Below are 6,632 nucleotides of genomic sequence, written 5' to 3' on the forward strand. Positions count from 1 at the left end.
GCTAAAATCAAAAAACTTTTGAAATACAATTTTTCTTTTTTTTTTAAGAGCTGACCCCAAAAACCTCACAATCAGGGCCTGAAAAAGATCGGATCGTCCATTTTGGTTTGATCACACAATTTGTTAAAAGTATATACATGTCCACTGTTGCTAAGAAAAATAAGAATGGAAATGTGTGAGGTAGCTTTGGACTTTGGTTTTGGATTTATGCAACAGTTGTGCATTAAAACAGCTTCAGAATAATTTTGATGGTACATTGACTTTATAAAAGTGAGAGTGGCGTCTCTTTCATTGCCACTCTGGGCCCAGAACACTTGCTATAGCTCTATGCAACTTTGGAGGAGAACTGCGTAACACTTTATGGCACCACATCACACATAATCAGCTAGCAGCAATTCTGAGTTGGTAAATTAGACACAGATAAAAGATAAACCATAAGGTTTATTAAAAGGAGAATGAAGTATCAGGGTTGACACCAGACCAGGTCAGAAACCAGATTTACCAAACATAATACATGGGAGAAGACAATAACAGAGCCAGCGAGGGTCTTAACCAATAAGCAAACATACAGGTAGACTAAGCCAAAAGGACAAATCCAAGAATCAGCAATGACAAAACAAAGCAAAGTGCTGAACTGGACAGCGATCAAACAAAGAACAGATCAAAGACATAGTACACATAGACAGGCTTATATACAAGGAAGCACAGGTGATGGTAATCAATATTCAGATGACTGAGATCTGCTGGTTGGTGACTAGATGTGACAAACAGGGATTCTTGGAAGAATCTGAATGAGGTGTGAAGCGTGACACTAGGCTGATATTCCCACTATTGACATCATAACAGAGGTCGTCAAAAGGCAGAAGAAGACATCAGAGGAAGCGAGGAGGAGAAAAAGAGATAGTGACCAAGCAAGAGACCAGACAGGAGTTAACCTTGGACTGGCTTTTACTCACTGGCGAGAGCTAAAACAGATAAATATATACAAGACTGTCTCACAGCCAGAGTTCGGAAAGCTACAGAAAAATTAGTAGTTAGCTACTTTGTAGCTATCTTCCCAAAATTTGTAGTTAGCTACAATTTAGGTACTTTTCCAAAAAAAAGCATTGGCTACTTTTTAGCTATTTTTTATAAAGTAAATTTGAAAATATCTCTCCCTTAGGGATAGGGTGAGAAGCTCGGCGATTTGGGAGAAGCTCGGAGCAGAGCCACTGTTCCTCCACATTGAGAGAAGCCAGTTGAGGAGGTTCGGGCATCTGGTAAGGATGGCCTCTGGACGCCTCCCTAGGGAGGTGTTCCAGACATGTCCAACGGGGAGGAGCCCGGAACACGTTGGAGGGATTATATCTCTCGACTCTCTTGGGAATGCCTCGGTATCCCTCCGGAAGAGCTGGAAGAGGTGGCGGGGGAGAGGGAGGCCTGGGCCTCTTTGCTTAGGCTGCTGCCCCCGCGACCTGGACTCGGATAAGCAGATGACGATGGATGGATGGATGGATGGATGGATGGATGGATGGATGGATGAATGAAAAGTAGTGCGCTACTTTTTAGCTATTTTTGAAAAGTAGTGCATTACCTTTTAGCTATTTTTGAAAAGTAGTGCACTACTTTTTTAGCTACTTTCAAAGCACGAATGTCAGAACGTTTTTTTGTGAATCTCGACCTGAAACACCAAACAAGCCCAACTGATAGTGTGAACAAGACACTGCATTTAATCATGTGCTAGAAACAAACATACAATTGAAAAGCTGCAAGGGTAACTTTTATATGCCTAGAAATGTTGTTTGTGAAAGAGAGTGTCCAGCCGCACTCGCCATTTTGATTATTTTTCTGAAGCTTCCATATACCTTTGTGGCATGCAAAGGGGAATCGGATTCGGTATCCTTTAACTCGTTAACAAATATACATGTACATGAGCTCAGTTAAACGTGCAATTTGTATTTACGACAGTTGTGTAAAAGTAAAATACACTCTAAAACTGTAGGGGGAGCCCAAGAGCAAAAAAAAATAAATATGACATAATGTTGCTTTAAAGCAAAACAAATTTGTTCTGGAGCTTGTTTTCCTAACATTGTTAATTAGGTCTAGGTCTCAGGTTCACAGCCCCGCCCTGCGTCCACTCCAATGTTGTTCCATTCTAGCCTTCAACAAGTCTGAACCAGGTAGTCAGCATTCCACAGACATCAGTTATCTTAGGTTGGTCTGTGCAGAAATACATAAAACAAAAACAGCATTAGGCCTACTTTTTAAGGTGAATGTTATAGTACTAAGTACACAAATAGGCGTGTAGCCACGTTCAACACGGTTATCTGTTTTGAATGTTCTGCAGGCTTGTCGGACCACTCCTTTTAACAAGACTGAGCACATATCCTTCCCGTAAAACATTTCAGCTTTTACAAATACCCTTACACATGCCACCTCTTACCTGCTCATTGACTTTGCAACAATGCTGCAGGTATGTTTGTGAATGCATTCTCTTTTTTGACACTTGCTAAAGGGCTCAATTAAAAGTAGAAGTGAAAACAGTGTTGCAGCACTGTGGTCCTTTAGGACTGGAACCGACTACCCCTGAGTTATTGCATGAGTGCCACAATGTTCAGTTCTTCATAGGAATTTGCTAATACGTGTTTATATATGGTGCTTATATATGGTGTATTCATTCAAAGGGAACAATTAGCACAATGGTTGAAGTGAAAAAAAAGATATGTCCTTATAGACTGACAAATATTACTAAATTAAAGTTGTATTAATATACCTTTGGAATACTTTACTGTATCTGTTCATCCATCGACACTACATGTATCAGTTTATTATAAAAGCATTAGGTTAGCCATAAAAGTGATGTAGTCATCATATAATCAGGACGGTAGAAAGGATAACTGGATGTAGTCTGCCCTTGCTTCAGGACATCCTAGGTGCAAACGTCCTGACCCCCTGAACGTCAAAATTCTGGACGATCCCTGAAAGTAAACTGATTATGATGTTATGTTGTCTATTACAGAAAAACAGCAAGTCAAACACAAATTCAGGGAAAACTCATTGTTTAGCTGCTTCACTACAATCGTCGAGTTTCTGTCTTTTGTATTCTTAACTAACCAGAGATGCAGCACTGGTCTGGCCTCAGTGTGGCGCTGTAGCAAATTGATTCACCCAGTTGATCCCTCATAGTTTAGCAAGTGTAAATATCCCTGGAATACCTCAGAAAAAACTTTATAATATGCCATGGCATATTTGTAAGCCTGAAAATTTGCCTAGTTCCCCAAGAGTTTGGTGGAAAGAGTGAATTATTACTAATTTCTCAAATAAAAGATAATGTCTTTTATATCTCAATGTCTGAAAGATCACATTACCAAACTAGAAAAGAAGAATTGTTAAAACAATCAGCGCCACTATGGCAAGCGAGTTACCAGCCCACCAATGCTGGAAAGGTCAGCCAACACGGGACCCATCAAATGGGGGTATTTTGCATACTGAGGACATCTATAACAGCAGCGTCATGAAGAATGGCAGCAAAATTACAGTAGCACCCATCAACCGCAGTGAACACTTTACATTTTAAACTTACACTAAACCATCAAACCTCCCTTACTAAAATTACAGTAACTCCTAAGTAACATATGTGATTTGCACAACTGTACTGATCCTAATTTTAACCAGTGTTCACATCATCCATATTAATTTTTACATAATACTCTTTATAGTATATGCCATCACACTTTGATGTCTTCTTTTTGACTGCCAATCTTGAGTCAGTAGTATGGGGTCTTCTTTTCTACTACCAGTCTTGAGTCAGTAGGGTAGGGTGTCCTCCGTCAGAAGCTTGAGTCTTCTTTTTCGACTACCAGTCTTAAGTCAGTAGGGCAGGGTCAGCTTTTCGACTACCAATCTTGAGACAGCAGTATGGAGTCTTCTTTTCTACTACCAGTCTTGAGTCAGTAGGGTGGGCTCTGTTTTTCAACTGCCAATCTAGCGTCAGTAAGGAGGGGTCTTCTTTCTGCCAATCTTGAGTCAGTAGGGTGGGGTCTTATTATGTGACCTGTTATTGCTGTTTGATTGGCAGTTTCATGAAGACGCATGCAACTGTTATGCAACTTGAATGCAATTTAGTTTCATGTAGGTTTCAAGCAACTAAAGTTGCAGGAAAGTTTCACAAAGTAAAAAAGACATTATTTAGTACAAGCAATACACAGATGGCTTCTTGGTAGAGCAACATGTAACTGAAACTGAGAGCACACTTACCATTTGTTTCAAATAAGTTCTGTTTGGAAGATTTTTGTATCATAAAAAATGTATTCTGTCAATTTTCATGACAGAAATATTTTATTTATTTTCTTTTATATACATTCTATTTTATTTAATATCCTGTTTGTTCTAGTTTGTGAATAGATTAACGGCACTTAATGCAAGTCCAGGGAATAACATTGATTCAAGCCTAAGTCAGTGCCAAAGTCAATACACCATTTGAACAAGTGTCAAACTGTCATGTGAATACAAAGGCAGCACAAGACATTAGGTTTGTAGAACTAATCCCTGAAAACAAACCTCCGTCAGATATTTTGGTGTACTCTGGGTTGTTTTTTTTTTAAGATTCAACAATGCACAAACAGGCCAGGCTGCATTTGGCACATGCAAGGTGACTACACTGACTTTTAACTGTCTTTTAGTTTTTAACTGGCATTACAAGGTTCATTTAGCTAACCCATTTAGTACAACACCCACCTTGTACTTTCACTCACTGGCCACATTATTAGAAACACTTCTTATAGCTGCTCCTTGTTGCTGGTGTACAGTTAGATGCTTGTTATGGAGAGCTGCATTAACATGAAGCCACTCATTCACAAAAGTGATGGATGACCTCAATGCATGCATGACAGGACAGACAGACCCACACATTCGCATCTGGTTACAATCTCAATCACACACATTGGAAACTTGATGACATTCAGTCACCTGTGCTGGCCAACCAGGCAAACTAATACCCATTGAAACCTCATCCATTGACTTTAATATTTCACGAAGGATGAGAACTCAGTTCCTCACGAAAACAAGCTCCCCCAGCTTCTACCAGACACAGCTGCCAGCATCACACACAGGTAAATCAGCCTTTTCATTTATTCTATTATATTTTAATCTCAGGTGTTTCTCAACACTGTCATAAGGGTCATGTTTACATATGGACAGCCTGGATTGATTGTGATAGATAGCTTCAACTATTTTTTTTAAACATAATTTGAATGTGCCTGTTGCCCTTTACATTGTATGTAGATTTCGTGATGAATGGACCAAAGGAAATGTCCCAGAATGACTTGCAAATAAACTCTGGTTCCATTGACTTACATTAAAAGTAAAGCAGGTTTTTTCCTTATCCTGTAAAGTTGCCATTTTGGAGATACAAGGTTTATTCTGAGAGCAGCTATATGTAAATTTAAACCTAAAAATCAAAATGACAGTAAATGGAAACAAACCTAAACTATTTACATCTAATTTATTTAATTTGCATTCAAAAAGCCAGTTATTTATTTTTTTTAGATAAACCTGGAAGATATAAAGAAAATGGGATTACTTGGATTGTGAGAAGCAGAAAATTCAACCAACTAAGACTAAATGTTTGAAAAGATTTCTAAATGTTTGAAAATTTGATTTTTCCTGAAAAATTTGTATTTTGTACTTATTGGCTCTTTTAATTGTAAGCCAAATTTTAAAAAGATTCTACACAGTAATGTACATTTAAACAATATTTAGATATATATTTTATTTTATGTAAGACACATTCTTAGGTGAAATTGTAGTTCAGCCCCACAACAAGATGCAATAGACATCCATTGATGCCTGCGCTTTCATTGTTTGTGGTTGGAATTTATGGCATGAACTTGTTTTGCAAAACATCTGATTGTATCATGTTTCTCTGTCTCTCCATCTTTCATTTTCTTCATAAAAATAAGCCTCAAATATCTCAGATTTCATCTTTAATTTGGTACACATTTGACTACCTTTGGTCAGTTTAGAGTGTTTTTAAAAACTGGAGGAACTGTTTACACATTAGTGGAATATAGACAATAACTACAATAACTAATATAATCATCTGCAGCTAGTTGCACCAGCTGAACATAAGTTTGATCATAAGTTGGAGTGTAAAGTCTGTCTTAAACCTCACATTGAAAGTAATTAGTTTAAAACTAGCAACACAGAATTTTAGTTGTACAAGAGACATTTACAGTACATCTTATCTAGTAGTGTGTAAAGTGACCGTAGATCAAAACACTGTCGCACCAAATGACGTAGTGAAATTTCTCTTCTTTCGTGCTGCGTTTAAAGTGTGTTGGTCATATTAACTATAATTCTGAAAGACACTGTGTCCCCAAAGCGTCTGTTTCTTGTATGTGTGTTTATTCTCTTCTGCTGCTGGAATTTTTCCGATGTTCTCTTGCACAATATTGTAACAGCATTTTATCAATGAATGGTCAGTTATGTTAGCAAAGCCACGTCTAATGTAATCGCCGAATTTGCCGATTTGAATCTGCCGAATGACAGAAAGCTGATGTTGGCTGTTTTACTTACATTTCAAAAATAATCTGTGCTATGTATTGTATGATGAGGTCAGCATCACATACAACTGGAGCACTGATGTAGCTGTT

This window comes from Pygocentrus nattereri, chromosome 20, assembly GCF_015220715.1.
Source record: "Pygocentrus nattereri isolate fPygNat1 chromosome 20, fPygNat1.pri, whole genome shotgun sequence".
In the NCBI taxonomy this organism is placed as follows: Eukaryota; Metazoa; Chordata; class Actinopteri; order Characiformes; family Serrasalmidae; genus Pygocentrus; species Pygocentrus nattereri.